Source organism: Phoenix dactylifera, unplaced genomic scaffold, assembly GCF_009389715.1.
Source record: "Phoenix dactylifera cultivar Barhee BC4 unplaced genomic scaffold, palm_55x_up_171113_PBpolish2nd_filt_p 001137F, whole genome shotgun sequence".
Taxonomy (NCBI): Eukaryota; Viridiplantae; Streptophyta; class Magnoliopsida; order Arecales; family Arecaceae; genus Phoenix; species Phoenix dactylifera.
The window spans coordinates 16708-37802 of NW_024068479.1; the positions used below are offsets into that span (position 1 = coordinate 16708).

The following is a 21095-nucleotide window of genomic DNA, read 5'->3' on the forward strand; positions in this document are numbered from 1 at the left end:
TCAGGTGGAGGGAATGACCAACCTCAACAAGTATATAACCCAACTCCTCCACCTCCGCAACCTCATTATGCACACGCACCCCCTCAAAAACCCAGTCTCGAAGAAACTTTGCAATCTTTCATGCAAGGTCAAGCTAAAATCAATGATGAAATAAGAAATCAACTCACAACGCTGACCACTGCTTTAAGTGCTCAAGAGAAGGGTAAGCTACCAGCTCAACCACAACCTAATCCTCAAGTCTACGGCAGTAGCAATGCATCATCTTCAACTTCGCATAAAGAACAAGCGAAGAGTATAATAACTTTGCGAAGTGGAAAGGTTATTGACCGACCAGTCCCAGAACAAACACAAGTCATACCTGATTCTGACCCTCCCAAGACAAAAGAAAAGGATAACGAAGAAACCGAAGTACCTACATCTACTGAAAAAATCAAATGTCCTTTTCCTGCACCATTTCCACAAAGATTAAAGCCCTTGCAAAAGCTTGAACCAAACTCTGAAATTCTTGAGCTTTTTAAGCAAGTAAAAATCAATGTACCTCTTCTTGATGCAATCAAACAAGTGCCTTCATATGCAAAATTTTTGAAGGATTTGTGCACTGTCAAACGTCGATTAAATGTCAAGAAGAAGGCGTTTCTGGCTAAAAATGTGAGTGCGATTTTACAGCATAACATTCTCCCTAAATATAAGGATCCAGGTTGCCCAACTATCTCGTGCATCATTGGCAATTTTAGGATTGAGCGAGCATTGCTAGATTTAGGAGCGAGTGTGAACTTGTTGCCATATACGGTATATGAGCAACTCGGTTTGGGTGAGTTGAAGCCAATGACTATCACCTTACAATTAGTTGACAGGTCAGTGAAGGTCCCTAGAGGAATTATCGAAGATGTGTTGGTCCAAGTAGACAAGTTCTATTTTTCTGTCGACTTTATCGTACTGGACACACATCCGGCTTCCAATTCACCATCTCAGATTCCGGTCATCTTAGGACGTCCATTTCTTGCAACTTCTAATGCATTGATTAATTGTAGGAATGGTGTCATGAAGCTTTCTTTTGGCAACATGACCTTGGAACTGAACGTCTTTAGTATAGGCAAACAACCCAGTGATCATGAAGAAAGTAAAGAAGTTGAATGGGTTGAAACCATTGCAGAAGAATATCTGTTAAAAGAAACATTTACTGAATCAGCCGATAATGGTTTAATAGATTGGTGTTCTGAAGGTACTGCTGATGATGTGGTCCCATCTGTTTTAGATAATTCGGATGTCATGATGGTCAATGGGTGGAGACCGAGAATAGAGGAATTTGAACAGTTGCCATCTCGAGAAGCAAAGATAGTACCATCCCATGAACAAGCACCTAAGCTCGAGTTGAAACCTTTACTGAAGGAACTCAAGTATGCCTTTCTTGGACCCGAGGACACTTTCCCTATAATCATCTCATCTGATCTTGATCATGCTCAAGAAAGAAAATTACTTGGTGTTCTAAAGAATCATAAAGGAGCTTTAGGGTGGTCTATTGCCGACTTGAAGGGGATTAGCCCTTTAATTTGCACGCACTGGATATATTTGGAGGACAATACCAAAACCACAAGGCAAATGCAATGCAGGTTGAATCCTACGATGAGAGACGTGGTTAAAACAGAAGTCCTGAAGTTGCTTGATGTGGGTATTATTTACCCGATTTCCGACAGCAAGTGGGTGAGTCCTACTCAAGTCGTGCCCAAAAAAGCGAGTCTGACGGTAGTCAAAAATGAGCAGGGTGAACTAGTCCCAACTCGTGTTCCAACGAGTTGGCGCATGTGTGTTGACTACCGAAAATTGAATTTGGTCACTAGGAAAGATCACTTTTTCCTACCCTTCCTAGACCAAGTTTTGGAAAGAGTTGCAGGACACAAATTCTATTGTTTTCTCGATGGCTATTCCGGATACTACCAAATCGAGATTTTACCAGAAGATCAAGAGAAGACTACCTTCACTTATCCTTTTGGCACATTTGCTTTCCGTCGGATGCCATTCGGGTTGTGTAATGCACCTGCGACATTCCAAAGATGCATGCTCAGCATTTTTGAAGATATGAACGAGAAATTTTTAGAAGTGTTTATGGATAATTTCTCTGTTTTTGGCGATTCATTTGATGATTGCCTGTCACATTTACAAGCAGTCTTAGCTCGATGCATGGAAAAGAATCTGATACTGAATTGAGAGAAATGCCACTTCATGGTGCCAAAGGGAATTGTCCTAGGACATATTGTTTCATCGAAGGGCATGCAAGTTGATAGAGCCAAGATTGACTTAATCGCCAAGCTACCTGCACCCAAGACGGTTAGAGATGTTAGATCATTTTTGGGTCATGCCGGATTTTATAGGAGGTTCATCAAGGACTTTAGTGTCATAGCGCGACCATTATGTAACCTCCTATCCCTTGATACACCGTTTAATTGGACTGAAACCTGTCAAGAGGCATTCGAAAAGTTGAAGTCTATGCTTAGCACTGCACCCATCGTGCGACTACCTGATTGGTCATTACCTTTTGAGATCATGTGCGATGCTAGTGACTATGCGATAGGAGCTGTCCTGGGACAACGCAAGGATAATAAGCCATATGTCATTTACTATGCAAGCAAAACTTTAAACGATGCTCAAGTGAATTACACCACCACCGAGAAGGAATTGCTTGCAGTAGTATTTGCATTAGACAAATTTCGCTCTTATATCCTTGGTGCTCCTATTGTTATCTTTATGGATCATACAGCGCTAAAATATTTATTGGATAAGAAAGAGGCCAAACCACGCTTAATACGATGGATACTTCTACTCCAAGAATTTGACATCACAATCAAAGATAAAAAGGGAGTAGAGAATGTGGTTGCTGACCATTTATCACGGCTAGTTTTTAATGATTCGGTGCCATAGTTTTCAATCAAGGATTCATTCCCCGAAGAGCAGCTGTTTGCACTTTCTACTATGCCATGGTATGCTGATATTGTAAACTTTCTTGTCACGAACCGGATGCCGGAGCATTGGGGATCGAATGATAAGAATAATTTCTTGCGTGAAGTAAGGAATTATTATTATGATGCTCCTTATTTGTTCAAGTATTGCAATGATCAAATCTTTAGAAGATGCATTCCGGATCATGAGATACAAAGTTTACTTTCTTTTTGTCATGCCAGTGCTTGCGGAGGACACTTTGCATCTAAGAAAACGACAGCTAAGGTGTTGCAATGTGGTTTTTATTGGCCTACACTATTTAAAGATGCCCACAAGTTTTGTAGGACATGTGACCCATGTCAACGTGTTGGAAGTCTAACTCGTAGGCAAATGATGCCTCTTCAGCCCATTACTGCTATTGAAATTTTTGACATGTGGGGCATTGATTTCATGGGTCCGTTTCCGCCATCTTTCGGATATGAGTACATTTTAGTTGGTGTTGAGTATGTATCCAAATGGGTAGAAGCTATGTCTTGTCGAACTGTTGCCCAGATAGACAACCCAAGAGGGGGGGGTGAATTGGGTTTTAAAATAATTTAGATAATTAAAACGATGTGGTTGATTAATTAAAAACTATTGCAAGTTATTTAATTAATGCTAAGTGCTGTGAGTGATGTGAGGGGAAGAAGAAGAGAGACAATCCAATGCAAACACAGAGTTTTATAGTGGTTCGGAGCTACCCCTTGCTCCTACGTCCACTCCCCAAGTCTCTCTTGGGAATTCACTATAACCCCCTTGGATTACAGCCGGTTGTTTTGCAAGCTCACAACCAAACTTGTTGTTTTACGAGCTCACAACGAACTCGGTCGGTTTTCCCAGGCTCACCGACTAGAACCAACCCCGATTGTTTTTCCGGGCTCACAATCAAACCCTTACACACGTTGGTTTTTAACTTGGCTCACCAACCAACCTTAGTCCCCTTGATTCAATCCCCCGATTGAACCAAGTAAATACAAGTTATAGAAAGAAAGGAAAATAAGCTTCTCAAAAGCAGATGTAAAACAATATAATCAAAAGAGGAGTTTAGAAGCCCTCAAACGCTTTTAAGCTGAAGTAGAGGAATGGCTTCTTGAACTCCGGTCTCCTCTCGAATGTGTAGTCGACTTGAATGCTGGAGGAGAAGGCTTTAATTGCTGGGAAGATGTAGGTGGAGCTGTAAATGCAGATCTTCCCTTTTTCGTTGAAGAGCACGTTGCAGAGCTTGAATCCTTGATTAGTTGGAGTGGAATGACTGTTCTCTGCCTTGCTACAGTCTTCTGCGGCTATTTAAGCCAACCCCCACGGAAACTAGCCGTTACACTGCTTTTTCTGCCCGTTCTGCACACTCTGCGCAACCTGACAATATGACCGTTGGTGGGTTGGAGTCGACTCGCGCGATCAGGAGTCGACTCGGCTGTAGCGGGAGTCGACTCAAGCTTTTCCGGAGTCGACTCGGCAACTGTTCCAAATTTGAATTAAAGTTGCCGTCACGACTGGGAGTCGACTCGTCTTGACCCGGAGTCGACTCGCCAACTTCTGGAGCTGACCTGGCAATTTTGGAGTCGGCTCATCCACTGAAGTCCGTAGATCCAATTTTGAATTTTGTCCACTCGAGTCGACTCGACTGTCCTTGGAGTCGACTCGAATCTCAGAGCCCGAACTCCAGATTCTCTGTCTTTTTGGCTCATCCAGTCTTGGAGTCGACTCGAACTTCCTTGGAGTCGACTCGGCTCTCAGTTTCCGAAAGTTGGTCTTCTGCCTTTTGACGTGAAGCTTGTCTTGGAGTCGACTCGAGCTGTCTGGGAGTCGACTCGAATCTCAGACTCGAAAACTGCTCTCTGACTTTTCTTTGTGTACCTCTTGGAGTCGACTCTTACTACCCGGGAGTCGACTCGTTGAACATTGGAGTCGACTCGCGCACTTCAGGAGTCGACTCGTTGACAGGTTCTGAGATGAGGCTTTCTGTTCTTCTTTCTGTTCTCAGTCGGAGTCGACTCGTACTAGTCTGGAGTCGACTCGAGCTCGTGCCAGTGAACTTGATACGCTTGGAGTCGACTCGTGATACTCGGGAGTCGACTCGAGTCTCAGACTTTGGTTCAGCAGACTTCTTAACTTATCCAAAATACTATGAACCAAATCTAGAGACACTTGGACAGGATTTTCACTGAAACACTCAATTGAATTCATTAGTAATCACAAGATATACTCAAATGCTTTGAGCTCATCAAAATCAAATGGGGTTTTAATCAATCACTCCACAATCTCCCCCTTTTTGATGATGACAAAACTTTGAGTATATGTAAAATGACTTGCTCAATAAATAATGAAATAAAATCCATAAATGAATTCAAATGTCTGATAATTTAATTTATCCAAGTTTGAAAGGAGTGAAACAGCAAATTTCGGAGTTAAAGCTCCCCCTTTCATTTGGAATTATATAAGCCTTCATATTATGCAATCAATTGTTTGGCTTATATGTCATTAATGATTTAGCTTGATTAAAATTCAGATTCTCCCCCTCAACATATGCATTCAACTATGTTTTGATTCTCTGAATTTCCTTTTAATGCTATGAAGTTTTTGAACTGAATTTTTTTGTTTTTAGAGGGAAAATCTGTCAATTTGTTCTTGAGTAGGATTCAGCTAATCTCCGAATATCCCTTGAATAGATTCTGGAGATTACTCCATTAGGAGCCCCAAAAGAGAGATAATGAGCCTCGAGGTACCGAATCCACTTAGAACAAATTTGTGTGTCTTTTTATTGATTTCCATTGATTTCTTTTACATATTTCATCCATATTTCTCCCCTTTTACATATTGTATACATATTTCTCCCCCTTTTTGTCATCATACGAAAAAGGAGGTAATCACACACAATCAATGGCACAACCAATCATCAAATGGCACAGAAATGAAGATAAGATGTCTACTCATTGTATTGATATGAATGTGAATACATTTGAGCATACAATACGTAAAGCAAAGCAATACAAAACAAAGCAAAAAGAACACCTATGGTCTCCTCGAGGATGAAGATCCCCCCCTCGAGGATGTATCTCCCCCTCTCGATGATGCATCTCCTCCTCTGGAGGATGTGGCTCCTCCTCTCGAGGATGTGGCTCCTCCTCTCGAGGATGGTGCTCCTCCTCTCAATCGGCTCTGCTCCATGAGGAGGGTGACTGCATCTGTGACATGGCCAAGCTGTGTGATGATAGACGTGGTGGCTCTGCTATGTGTAGTGGAGAGCTCTGTCACCGACGCCTGAAGCCCAGTCACCGATGTCTGAAGTGCGTCCAGCTTGTCGATGAGTACATTCGCCAAGCGCTCGGCCCCCTCGGTGGTGGTGTGCATGTCACGACCTATCTCCTCTCGCATCTGTCGAGTGGAGCTCGTGACCTCACTCATGCTGTGGAACTGGGCCTGGACCAAACTCCGGACATTGTAGATCTCTTCCCGTACATGAGCCGTCATGTCAGTCACGGCTGTCAAGGAAGGGACCAACTGAGAAGATACGGGTGCAGGAGTGGGAGCAGGCACCGCACCTCGGAGCTCCCGAAGCAGCTCATCCCTCACCTCTCTGACTATCTCCTGTCGCAGCTCCCGGAGCTGCTCAGGATCAATCCGGACCGCCATAGAGGGTGGTGCCGAGGAGGAAGGTCCGGTGGAGGTGGTAGGAGCAGGAGGAGTGGATGGAAGGTCTGGATGGTCTGGAAGGTTTGGGTAGTCTGAATCGGGCTCAGGACTGGGTGAAGGTCTGGTGGTCTGAGCGGTGAGGGTAGACTTCCTAACCCATACCCCCTCTCTCTTCCGAAACCCCATCCTGTGCATGGTCCCCGTACACAAGCGATCTGTCCATCGCAATGCACGAGAGGGTTCCCTCTCAGGAATGGGAATCTCGTACTCCCTAAAGAGAAGAGTAAAAATCATGCCGTATGGGAGGGTGAGCCTAGGTCTATCTAGGGGCTCACACATATACCTATATATGAGTTTGGGGAAGTTGACCGGGGTGTCCTGAAGAATGTAAGACATAATAGCTAGGTCCCTCTCATTTACAAAATCAAATCTTCCTGTCTTAGGGAAGACAGACCTGGACAGAATACTCAAAAGGATTCTCACTTCAACAGGAAGTGAGCTAGCAGATACCTCGTCTAGGGGGGACTGAGGTGGATGCCCTAAGACGACCGTAAGGGCCTCAACTCTATCCTCAGGGTGTGCGGGAGCCACCCCTACTAGTGGAAGGTGGAGGATGTGGCCAATAAGATCCTTCGTGACAAACACAGGGACACCGGCTACTGTGCCCTCGATACCCCCATCTCCCCGATGGACGGTACCGTAAAACTCTCTAACGAGCCCTGGATATGTGGGGAGGTCCAATGTAAGGAAGAACTCTAAGCCCTGGGCTCTAAGCCTATCACCTATGGTGAACCATTTCCGGGAGAGGAAGTCGAAATCGACATACCTCCCGGTGGAGACGACCTTCCCGGCCAATGGCCTCGCGAGAACCGCCCTAGGCGGGGAACGAGCCGGAGGTGGTTGCCTCGCGGGATCGTGCCGCGCCTTGGAGCGCCGCTCGGGACCGGCCTCGGGACGGGACCTCTTCCTAACCACGGTCTTACGAGGCATCTTGACCTAAACGGGAAGAAACACCTAAAGGACGGAGAAAGGTCGACGGAGGAGACTCGGGCGGACCGGAGACGACCTAGGAACGGACGAAAACCCTAAGAACCGGTGAAAAATCGACCGAACAGAGGTTGGAGACGATCGGGGAAGACCTAGGAGTCGGCTCTAGGGCTTTTTGAACAGTGGCGGCTTGAAAGAAAAGTGTTTGCGAAACGACAAACCTAGGGTTAAAAAGTCGGATCCCGACTGCGAGTCGACTCCCCTGAGTCGCGAGTCGACTCGACCTCGAGTCGACTTCAGAATATGCGCGAGTCGACTCTCCTTATGCGCCTGTAGACTTCGAGTCGACTCCCGACAATGTGCGAGTCGACTCCCCCTCAGCTGCCATCTTTGCGAGTCGACTCCCGCAAATGCGCGAGTCGACTCCCCCTTAGGAGCCGGCTCTGAAACTTACTCGAGTCGTCTCTAACCTTGGCACGCACCTAAAAGTCATGCTATAACCGTGCCAAATGAGGGAAAATCACCTAATTGGGATCTGATTTGATGATCATTGAATGTAAACTCTATTTTAACCGCATTCTAATCATCAAAATCAATTAATCTAGTGGAAACTCCCACTAGGATGGATCAATCACTCCTAATCCCCTCCTAAGCACGCTAAACCTCTCTTCACTTAGGGGTTTTGTAAAAATATCTGCTAATTGATTATCAGTACAAACAAATTGGAGTGACACATCACCATTCAATACATGATCTCTTATGAAGTGATGTCTTATCTCAATGTGTTTAGTTCTTGAATGTTGAATTGGATTTTTAGTTAGATTTATGGCACTTGTATTATCACAATTAATGGGGATTTTATCTTGTTTAATGCCATAATCTTCTAATTGTTGTTTAATCCACAAGATTTGAGCACAACAACTCCCGGCTGCCACATATTCAGCTTCTGCAGTGGATAATGCAACCGAGTTTTGTTTCTTGCTAAACCATGAGATTAGGTTTTCTCCTAGAAACTGACACGATCCGCTGGTACTTTTTCTATCAAGCTTACATCCAGCGAAGTCTGAATCTGTGTACCCTATTAAGTTTAGGCTAGATTCTTTAGAGTACCATAGCCCTATGTTCTTAGTTCCTATTAAGTATTTAAAAATTCTCTTAACTGCAGCTAGGTGTGATTCTTTAGGATTAGCCTGATATCTAGCACACATGCAAACACTAAACATAATATCAGGTCTATTTGTAGTAAGATATAGTAAAGATTCTATCATACCTCTATAAAGTTTTTGATCTACAGATTTACCTGATTCATCTTGATCTAATTTGCATGATGAGCTCATGGGGGTGCTGATTGATTTGTTTCCTTCCATATCAAACTTCTTGAGCATCTCCTTGACATATTTTGCTTGATTGATGAAGATGCCTCCTCCAGATTGTTTGATTTGAAGCCCGAGGAAGTAGTTTAGCTCTCCCATCATGCTCATCTCAAACTCACTCTGCATCAAATCAGCAAACTCTTCGCAGAGGCGATTGTTAGTAGCACCGAAAATGATATCATCAACATAAATCTGTACTAATAGCATCTCCTTATTTTGCTTTTTCAGAAATAATGTTGTGTCTACATTTCCCCTAGAGAATTCATGTTCTAATAGGAATTTACTAAGTCTCTCATACCATGCTCTAGGTGCTTGTTTTAATCCATAAAGTGCTTTGTTCAGTTTATACACATGATTAGGGTATTGATGATTTTCAAAACCAGGAGGTTGTTCTACATACACTTCCTCATTAATATACCCATTTAAAAATGCACTTTTTACATCCATTTGAAATAGTTTGAAATCCTTAGAGCATGCATATGCTAATAATAGTCTAATAGCCTCAAGTCTAGCTACGGGAGCAAAGGTTTCATCAAAATCTATGCCTTCTTCTTGATTATAACCCTTTGCCACTAGTCTAGCCTTATTCCTTATAACAATTCCATTTTCATCTAGCTTATTTTTATATATCCATTTTGTACCTATAATTGGATATTTAGAAGGTCTCTCTACTAGATTCCACACTTTGTTTCTAGTAAATTAGTTTAGTTCTTCTTGCATTGCATTTATCCAATTTACATCATTTTCGGCTTCTTCTATATGTTTGGGCTCAAAGTGTGAAACAAAAGCTAGATGGTTATTTAGATTTCTAAGTGAAGCTCTAGTCCTAACCGGTTGAGATGGATCATCTAGAATGAGTTCCTTAGGATGCCCGTGAGCATACCTCCAAGCTTTTGTTAGCCCATGATCCACAATAGCCTCTTGGCTTGATGATTCTCCTTCAATCAACTTTTGATTATCATCTTGTAATTCCATCTCATCTATCTTTTCCTCAAGTATTTCAACATCATCATCAAAATTAACTTTCTTACTAGAGGAGATGTCACTAGAGTCATCAAATACTACATGTATAGATTCTTCTATGACTAAGGTTCTTTTATTAAATACTCTATAGGCTTTACTAGTTGTAGAATAACCTAAGAATATTCCTTCATCAGATTTAGGGTCAAATTTCCCTAGATTATCTTTCCCATTATTATGCACAAAACACCTACATCCAAAAACATGAAAATAATTAACCTTTGGCTTTCTGTTTTTCCACAGTTCATAAGGTGTTTTCTTTATAATGGGTCTCAATAGAACTCTATTTAATATGTGACAAGAGGTATTAATGGCTTCTCCCCAAAAGTACTTAGGGAGGTTACTTTCACATAACATAGTTCTAGCCATTTTCTCTAGTGTTCTATTCTTCCTTTCCACAACTCCATTTTGTTGTGGTGTCCTAGGTGCTGAGAAATTATGGGTTATCCCCTTTTTACTACAAAATTCATCAAATGATTGATTTTCGAATTCGGTACCATGGTCACTTCTAATGGCTATGACTGAAGACTCTCTAGCATTTGTTACTTCCTTATGGAACTTCTTAAAAACAGAAAATGCTTGATCCTTATGTGCTAGAAACATGACCCATGTGTACCTAGAGTAATCATCTACTATAACTAGACCATATTTATTTCCACCTAGGCTTGTTGTTCTAGTTGGACCAAATAGGTCCATGTGTAGTAATTCTAGAGGCCTAGAAGTAGAGACACATTTTATGGATTTAAAAGAGTTCCTAGATTGTTTGCCAAATTGACATGCTTCACATATTTTGTTCTTTTCAAATTTTAATTTTGGCAAACCTATCACGGAGTCTCTTTTAACTAGTTTAGTTATTGTGTCCATGCTTGCATGACCTAACTTACGGTGCCATAACCAACTAGCATCATTATCTTTAGTTTCATTTACAACTAGACATTGGTTATGTTTTGCAAGATCTTCTAGGTCTACAACATATATATTTCCACGTCTAATTCCTTTAAAAACTAAACTATTATCATTAGGATTTGTTATAATGCATAGTGATGGTTTAAACATAACATCATATCCTATATCACATAATTAACTAATGCTTAACAAGTTATGCTTAAGACCATCAACATATCTAACATTATCTATAAAAGTAGAAGGGGTGATTTGAACTTTACCAATACCAATGATATGACCTTGGTTGTTGTCTCCAAAAGTCACAGCACCTCCCTTCTTAGCTTCAAGGGTGAAAAATTGATCTTTATCACCCGTCATGTGCCTTGAGCAGCCACTATCCAAATACCAGCGGTTTTTGTTGACCTTGGCTGCAAGACACTCCTACACAAGCAAATCATGTCATCTTAGGTACCCAAGTTTTCTTGGGTCCTTCATGGTTAGTCAAGTTGGTTCCTTTTGGAACCCATACCCTTTTAATTTTCCTTTTTGTTTTACTTTTCCTATAGTCACATGCATTTTCCTTATGTCCTATAGTTCCACAACAAAAGCAGGTTATTTTCTTAGTTTTAGTTTCTCCAGCTTTAACAAAGAAGTTACTAAGAAGTTTTTGTTTATTTCTTGGTTTATACCCTAAACCCGCTTTATTAAATACTGCTCGTTGACTATTTAGTATCATGTTTAATTTTTCAGAACTATATGTAAATTTTTCAACTAAGGGTTTGTATTTGTTAAGTTCTTTAGTTAGTGTTTGATTTTCTGCTTTTAGATCATTAAGTTCTTTTGTAAGATCCTTATCTAAGGTTTGTTTATATTTTTTAAGTTCTGAAAATTTCTTAGTTAGTTTTTCATTATCTTTAGTTAAAGTGTTAGTCTTTTGAGTTAAAAGTTGGTTGTTTGTTTTAAGTTCAATATTTTCTTTGGTGATTAAGTCCTTATCCTTAACTAATTTATCGTATTTATGTAGGTATGATTGATTAGCTATTTTCAGTTCTTTATTCTTAAGATTTATAGCCTTATATTCTACCATTAACTCATTAAATGCATCATAAAGTTCATCAAAAGAAAAATCAAGATGCGTATCGGAAGTTACCTCGTTTTCGTTGGCCATGAAGCAGAAATTGGCCTTCTCTTCTTGTTCATCATCTGATGAGGAGGATGATGAGTCGGAGTCGGATAGTGTAGTGACAAGAGCCTTCTTCTTTTTGTACTTACTCCCCTTCTTCAGTAAGGGGCACTCTACTCTTATGTGACCCGGCTTCTTGCACTCGTAACACCCAATCCCCTCGTTTTCCCTTTCCTTACCTTTGTCCTTGCGGTAGAAATTTGAGGGGCCTCTCCTTTGATGATAGGACTTCTTGTGGTTGATGAATCTCTTGAACTTGCGCACAAGAAGAGCCTCACCATCATCTTCCTCATGTTCTTCTTCTTCACTGCTGCTACTGCAGGACAAGTCCTTGTTAGATGAAGTAGATTTAAGTGCTATTACCTTTTTCTTATGGGAGGACTCTTCTTCGCTGTGTTGCTTCATGGTTAGCTCGTGAGTCATTAGGGATCCAAGGAGCTCTTCGAGTGGAAGCTTGTTCAAGTCTTTAGCTTCTTAGATTGCCGTCACCTTGGCTTCCCATGACCTTGGTAGACAGCGAAGTATTTTCCTGCATTATTAACAAACTCCTTTTCTTTCTTGAAAGAAAGTCATTAGTTTCTTCAAGATACAAAACATTCATAGAGCATATTTCTTAACTGGGTGACTCAATCATAAGATATGACAACAATTGAATGTTGAGTCACTTTACTCAAGAGATTGCCTAAATATAAGCAAACACATGTTACTTGAACTTAAGAGATAGTTTCATTAACCAAGAAGGTTCAAGGACAAGCATGTGAGACAATAGAAAGATTTATCAAGATCAAATCAATTTCTTATTTTCAACATCAATTTAGCTTAGATTCTATTTGCTTAAGATAATTATCAATAAGGCATGCTAGCTAAGTTTTGATCAAATTGCCTTAAACAATTGTTTCTATCAAAATTCAGATTATGATTCATTTGTTATCAATAAATTATGATTCATTAGAGTTAGATTGAAGTCTTGCACAAAGGCACATAATGATCACATAATCTGGTCTATTAGGTATATGATAAAATAATTATTCTATCATGCTTTTGATGCTTGTTCCAAATCACAAATTGCTTTATCATATTTGTAATGAATGTTTTCAAATAAGGTGGTTATTTTACATAGATCTTTTTTTTTAATGAAATAACCACATAGAAGTGTATTCTACACATTCATTTGACAGAATATAAAGCTCATAAGCAAGCAAATGATAATGGTGATCTTTACTTCTAATCATGCAAGAATTTCATCAAGATCTATTTCATCTTTTCTTGATTTAGTCTTTTAGTAGTTATCAATTTTTCTTCATTAAGTGCATTTCTGAAGAACTCAATTTGGTTCTAATCATTAACAAGTTTTCAGATTGTTATAGGTAAAAGATTAACCATATACATATATAATTTGATTTTAGTATTTTGATAATAAATCATTAGTCTCATAAAGAATAAACTGAATTGATATTTCTTCAACTAGAATCTTTTCATTGAATATTCTATACGCATTGCTTGATGAATGATATCCAAGGATAGAAATATCTTTATCAGGTTTGGCATTATTTTCAAAAGACCATATCAAGCATATCATAAGCTACTGAAAAATATGAAAGATATGCAATAGATCATTTTCTATTTTTCAGAAGATCAAATGGAGTTTTCATCAATAATAGATCTAATAGAAACCATATATATGACAAGCAATGATGATAGCTTTTAACAAATCATTTAAGTAGATGACTATCATACAACATTGCCTTCTTCATTTCTTCAAGGATTCTATTGATCCTATTTTACTTATAGTGTTCTTGGTGCAGAAACAATTGCATTCAATATTATTTTCTGTGCACAACTTAATACAAAATTGGTTTTCAACACTATGCCATGATACTTCTTTACTTTCATAGTTTGCAAACCTTTTTCATTTGATCCCTTTTTGTGAGTTTGTGCCAATGCAGAAAATATTTCAATTTAAGTGCCAAGAACAAAACCAATGTAAGCTTTTGAAAACTTAGTGTTGGAAACAACAACTTTAGATTTAGAAATTGATTTTTGTTTGTTTCCTTAGTTAACATGCATAGTAAACTTTGACCTTTCAGAAGATACTCTAAGTAAGCCAATGGCAAGGTCTTTTGAGATTAAGTACATACTAGCATGAGTTGATTTTATATCCCAAAGATGGTTTCTTTAATCTTGGTATTCATAGTGCATATATTCAAAGGCATACCAAGTGCACATTTTCATATCTATGATTGATAAACAATAATGCCATGGATAAAAACTCTCAATCAAGCATATAGAGAATTCATAGAGTTATTCTTAGCAACTTATCCAATAGTGAGTAAATCATACTATAAAATGAAGTGATTTGATAATATTTTCAAAAGTATTTTCTATATCACAAAATTGATCAATACTTGCAATTCATATTTTAATCAAATACTAAAGCAAAAGTAATGATGAGATGCAAGGGTTACTGATTTCATTATTATTATTTTTTAATTACTTTTCATAAGTGTATTTAAGTTTCACTCTTTAATGTGTGTCTAGAGCACCCATTTGTATGAAAGTTCTATTTATTTTATGGGTATCTTGGCACACCTTCATCTACATCCTCATATTTTCATTTTGGGTACCCAAGCTTGCTTGGGTCCTTGAGAGTTAGGACATATGGTTCCTTTTGGAACCCAGATTTGTTTAATTGTAATAACTTTACCACTTGATTTAATTATGTTAGAACGATAGGTAAAGTTGTTATGCCCATTCTTTTCATGTTTGAAATAAGTTATCTTATTTAATGGTTTGCTTGGTGAATTGATAACCTTTTTCTCTAGAGATTTATTATTAAGTAAAGGAGTCAAGCCAAATTTTGATTTATCATAAGCAACACATTGGCTTTCAAACATTATTTTTGATCTATCTGAACTTACATTGAATTTGTTAATAAGAGATTTTGATTGGTTAATTTCTTCACTTAAGTTTTGATTTTCTTTAATTAAACTCTGATTTTTTTGAATCAACTGTTCTAAATTTAACCTTAAGCTTTCATTTTCAGAATTTAGTTTATCTTGTATTTCATCACTAGAGTTTCTTTCTTTTAAAATTTTCAGATTTAGTTTCTTAAGATTTTTATTCTTTATAGCTAATTTTTTACATTCACCATACAAATCATGAAAAGCATTTAATAATTCATCATAAGGAAATTCTTCTTGAAAATCATTTGATATAAAGGTAGATTCAGATTTTACCTTATCTTCTTATGCCATGAAGCACAAGTTAGTTACCTCTTGTAGTTCTTTGGAGCTAATATCATCATTGCTGCTCCTAGCTTTCAATTTCTTGCTTGACTCTTCCTTGGTCAAGACTTTCTTGCTTTCTTCTTGCTTCCTCTTCTTCTTTGTCTTTAGGAAGCTTTTGAATCTTTCGGTGTTTGGAAATGGATCCTTGTTTTCATCACCAAACTCTTTATTTTTTGAACTGTTCTGCCTCGGAGTCGACTCGGGCCTTATTGGAGTCGACTCGGCTAACTTGGGAGTCGACTCTGAAATACTTGGAGTCGACTCGACTGAGGTGGGAGATTCAACACCTTTTTCTGCAGTCTCATTGTTAGTATGTAATTGAAGCACATGTGAGCTAATCTGAGATTTATCATAAATATTTTCTAAAGTATCCCAGATCTCCTTAGCAGATAAGCTTGCAGAAATCTTATGAAATATAGATTCATGGATAGCACAATATAGAATGTTCATAGCATTAGCATTCAATTGTGCTAAGTCTTTTTCATTGACAGCTTGAGAGAGTGTATGAGAGTCATTTATAATGATACTCCATATTTTATAGTTTTGTGATTGAACAAAAATGCGCATGCGTGCTTTCCAATATGTGTAGTCTAAGCCATTAAGTAGTGGAGGTCTATCAATTAATTGTCCCTCTTCTAGAAAACTATCTATTTGAGTTGTCATGATCTTTGGCTCTTGATCGTGAGATCAATAATTAATCTTAGAGCACCTGCTCTGATACCACTTGTTGCCCAGTAGATACAACCCAAGAGGGGGGGGGGGGTGAATTGGGTCTTTTAAAAACTTTTCAACTACTTCTAATCTTTTAGAGTTAATTATGCTAAGTTGTATAGATGCACAGTGAAATTTAAACTTAGCAACAGTTTGATGTATAGATTGTGACTTGATTGATTATGCTTGCAACTAAAGGATGCGCGGATAAGAGTTAAGCAAGCAATTTATCTAAGTAAGTAAGTGAGTAAGTTAGACAATGACAAGAAGCATTACAAACACAACAAACATATAGTGGTTCGGTGCACCCCAGCACCTACATCCACTCCCCAAGACCTCTTGGGAATTTCACTATAATCCTACAGATTACAGCCGGTTGTTTTACAAGCTCACAACCCAACTTGTTGTTTTGCGAGATAACAACGAACTTGGTCGGTTTTCACAGGCTCACCGACTAGAACCAACCGATTGTTTTTCTGGATTCACAATCAAATCCAGTTGGTTTTTCCACAGGCTCACCAACCACAACCTTACAACGATTGTTTTCCGGGTTCACAATCAACCCAGTTGGTTTTTCCAAAGGCTCACCAACCACAACCTTACACCGTTGGTTTTTCCTTTGGCTCACCAACAAATCTTAACCCCTTGATTCAATCCCTTGATTGAATCAAGTTACAAGATATTAAAACAAAGGTTTAAAAACAAATACAAGCTTCTCACTTAAGCAGATATAGCAAATATAAATAAGTAAAGTAAAGAGAAGAAGCCCTCAAACTAATTCATAGATGGAGGAACTCGGCTTCTTCTTCACTTGACCCTCTTCTGATTTTGCACGAAGTAGAGGATCACCGAGGCAGCACACAGTTGAAGAGAAAGCTTTGGGATTCACTCGGATGCTCTTCTTCTCTCTATTTGCTTTGAATGGCCCTTTTGTGCTTTTGGGAGATTTTTCTTTGAGATCTCTTTCCTAAATGTTTTCTCCCACTTCCATCCTCTCTATCCTAGCTCTCCTCTTGATTTTATAGCTTTAGATGTCGTGGAAATAGAAATCTAGCCGTTAGAGACAAAAATAGAGCCGTTGTGCATAGTCTGCAACTCCCGACAAAGTTTCCGTTGGGATCGGAGTCGACTCGCGCGATCTGGAGTCGACTCGCCTATTGCAGGAGTCGGCTCGTGCTTTTCTGGAGACGACTCGGCCACTGTTCCAAATTTGAATTAATGTGCATGCCTTGTCCTAGAGTCGACTCGGACCAAACTGGAGTCGACTCGCCAATAGCTGGAGACGACTCGGGCACTTGGGGGTCGGCTCATTCTCAGGAATCCAGAGAACATATTTTCTGATTTTCTTCCTCGAGTCGACTCGGATTCTCTTGGAATCGACTCGGCTCTCAGAGCCCGAAAACTGATCCTCTGTATTTTGGGGTCGCGCTGCCTTGGAGTCGACTCGAACTGTCTTGGAGTCGACTCGCCTCTCAGAGACGAAAATACCGTCTTCTGTTTTTGGGGTTGCGCTGCTTCGGAGTCGACTCGGACTTCGCGGGAGTCGACTCGGCTCTCAGTGTCTGAAATTGGCTCTCTGACTTTTTGCCTTGTATTTCTCTGGGAGTCGACTCTTACTTCCTTAGGAGTCGACCTGCCAATCATCGGAGTCGACTCGAGTTCTTCGGGAGTCGACTCGGCTCTCAGGGTCCAAAATATCTTCTCTATGTTTCTGCCTTGTTACTCCCTGGAGTCGACTCGTACTATCCAGGAGTCGACTCGAGGACTATTCTTTTGAATTTTTCTTTGAATTTGCTCTTCCAACTTGAGTCCTTTGAATTTGAAACTTGGGCCAATGAAGTGTAACTTTCTTCCAACTTTTCTTGAGAACTTTGGAGTTCTTCTTGTGTTCTTCCAACTTGCTATGTTCCTTGCAAAATAAATATCTTTCTCCTTGCAACACAAACATTAGTATTTATACTTCAAGGTTTTGTGATCATCAAAATCAATTTTTAAATCAATCTTTGGGTCATCATGCTCTTTGAAGTAAACTCTAAACTTTTGCCTTGAATGAATTATATTTACTGATATGTTTTTGATCCATGCATAGTTATTTCGTAGATAGCTCTTTAATGGATTATGATTATTGATATATGGATTGCTTTAGTATTTGATTCGTCGTAGACGTAGAAAGCACGACGAATGCTTAGAAATTGAGTTCATATGTTCATGAAACATATACCATGATTAGATCTATCCTACCATTCATTTTTAATCAAGAACCATAGAGTTTATTTCTTGGATGCAATATCGTCAAGGGGGATTCCAGATCCCTACCATCTTTATTTTATTAAACTTTGTTTATTGCTATATTGTTCTCCAATTTTAATTTCTGTAAATCAAAACATAATTTTAATCCACAAATTTATTGAATTAATTAATCTAAAATTATATTAAATAATCTCATATATATTTTGTTCCCTGAGGATTCGACCTCGGACTTCCGAGAATTTACTACTTGTGCGATTCTCCTGCACTTGGGAGAACAATTTTATTTTTGCATCAAGTTTTTGGCGCCGTTGCCGGGGAACGGCTGATTTATTAGCATAATTTTAGATTTAATTAGTACTTTAGTAGTTAGTCTTTTTCTTTTGAAAACAAAAAAAAAAAAATTCTTTACTGCTGTTTTTTTTTATTCCCTGCACAGTCTGCATCAAACTCTGATATCAAAGTAATTAACCATCTGATTGAACTCAAATTTGGTCTTCAGGTGCAGGACCTGTGTTTCTTTCATCTGAACGGTCTGATTGACATTCGAAAACTTTTAAGACTATTAGATTAATACGAAACCTTGCTGCTTTCTATTTTAAATTTTCCGCATTTAATTTTTTTTAGAATCAGAATTTTATTGTTATCATATCTCATTAATCCTTGTTGCTAATTGAAAATTTAAAAAAAAAAAACTTTAAGAAAAGATCAAGGGTGATTATTCAAAAAAAAAGAGAGAAAAAACCTAAAATTTTAAATTTCAAATTTCGGAATTCAAATTTCAAACTTCAACTCATAAAATTTAAAAAAAATAAATAATTTGCTTGATTACCTATTCAATGAAATTTAATGTCATGTCATAAAACATTAAAAAAAAAAAATTCTTGATTGTTGCATATAGTATAAGGCATCAGCATAAAATATTCTAAGGGCTGAACTCATTTAAAAAGATAAGGTCGGGATTTCATCACTCGTCCTTAGCCCAAAAATCACCCCATTGCATAAATATCCTAAGCTTAACTAAAATCAACTAGACGTTGGCCCCTAAGGACATTCGAGCTCAATAAGACGAAGACCACCGAAAGTTACACCAATTTCGCTCTGTGGCTTAGTTGATATTTAGGCAAGCTTTGTCCCTATAAGGGAGACAGTTCATCTGTTCGAGGCAAGTGGGTTTTAAGTGGGACCTTTGCGAACGCATCGTGACCCCTCCACTTACCTGGAAGCTTACCTGGTCAACTCGGTTCATTAGACCGGATTGGAGGCTTAGGTGCCCTCTTCAAACCAGTTAAGAGCTGTCTAGAAATTTAAGAAAAACATTAGAAATTAAGGTGTAATGTTTAGTTACATGTTTGATTGTAAATAGATTTTTGTTTTAGGGTGTCGTTTTAGGGTATCTTTAGTTGGTACCTATATTTATATTTATTTAAAAAAAATATTAAAAAAAAAATAAATTTTGTATGCTAGGTTGGAATAGGGACGACACCGGTCGATTAAGTCGTACAACTTTAGATCATCCCTTAGGACACGTCCTTGAAATTCCTTCGCAGTATCTCATACCTTGTGAGATGGCAAATTTTCCTGATGATGTAGGAAGTCACCATGGTGATGAAGGTAGACCCCCAGTTATGACACTTCGACAATACTTACATCCCACTAGGACTAGTCAACCTTCATGCATGATTATTCCTAAAAATGTAGGACACTTTGAAATCAAACCAGGAGTAATTCAATTGCTGCCCAAGTATCATGGAATAGAATCCGAGAACCCTTATCTTCACCTTAAATATTTTGAGGAAATTAGCATCACATTTAGAGTGCCAAATGTATCGGAAGATGTCCTTAAATTGACCTTGTTTCCTTTTTTCTTAAAGGATAAAGCCAAAACATGGCTGAACTCCTTGAGACCTAGATCGCTAGGAACATGGCATGATATGCAAAGAGAATTCTTGAAAAAATTCTTTCCCGCACAAAGGACTAACTTTTTGAAAAGGCACATTAGCAATTTCCAACAAAAAGATCATGAAACATTTTATGAATGCTGGGAGAGATTTAAAGATTTGCTTCTCTCTTGTCCTCATCATGGGTTTGAAACATGGAGAACCATTAGTTTCTTTTACGAAGGGTTGTCTCCACAGTTAAAACAATTTATAGAGACTATGTGCATGGGACTATTTTGATTCTCTCGCAGAGACTGCACAATTATGGGATACAGGGGATAGAGTGAATAAACCTTTACCTAAGCCTACTAGCATTGGACACGGGGGCCTTTACAACCTTAGTACTCAGGATGATATTCAGGCTAAAATGGCAGCCCTCACTAGGAAGGTAGAGAAAATTAAACTTAGAAGGATTGAACCCGTCAAGACCGTAGAACATAATAGCGAGTGTTGTAGGATTTGCGAGATGCCTGGCCATCTCATCACTGATTGCCCCACAATACCCGCATTCAAGGAAGTCTTGCACGATCAGGCCAATGTTATGAATACCTATCAAAAATCTTTCAATAATTCTTTTTCGGGTACTTACAACCCTGGATGGAAGAACCATCCAAATTTCAGGTGGAGGAATGACCAACCACAACAAGTATATAACCCAACTCCTCCACCTCCGCAACCTCATTATGCACACGCACCCCCTCAAAAATCCAGTCTCGAAGAAACTTTGCAATCTTTCATGCAAGGTCAAGCTAAAATCAATGATGAATTAAGAAATCAACTGACAACGCTGACCACTGCTTTAAGTGCTCAAGAGAAGGGTAAGCTACCAGCTCAACCACAACCTAACCCTCAAGTC

The 21095-nt window shown here is 38.9% G+C and overlaps 1 pseudogene; it reads right to left on the bottom strand.

Annotated features, from left to right (window-relative positions):
* Window positions 1-20290: 20290 nt before the first annotated feature.
* LOC120108031 lies at window positions 20291-20388 on the bottom strand (annotated as a pseudogene).
* Between the last annotated feature and the right edge of the window lie 707 nt (window positions 20389-21095).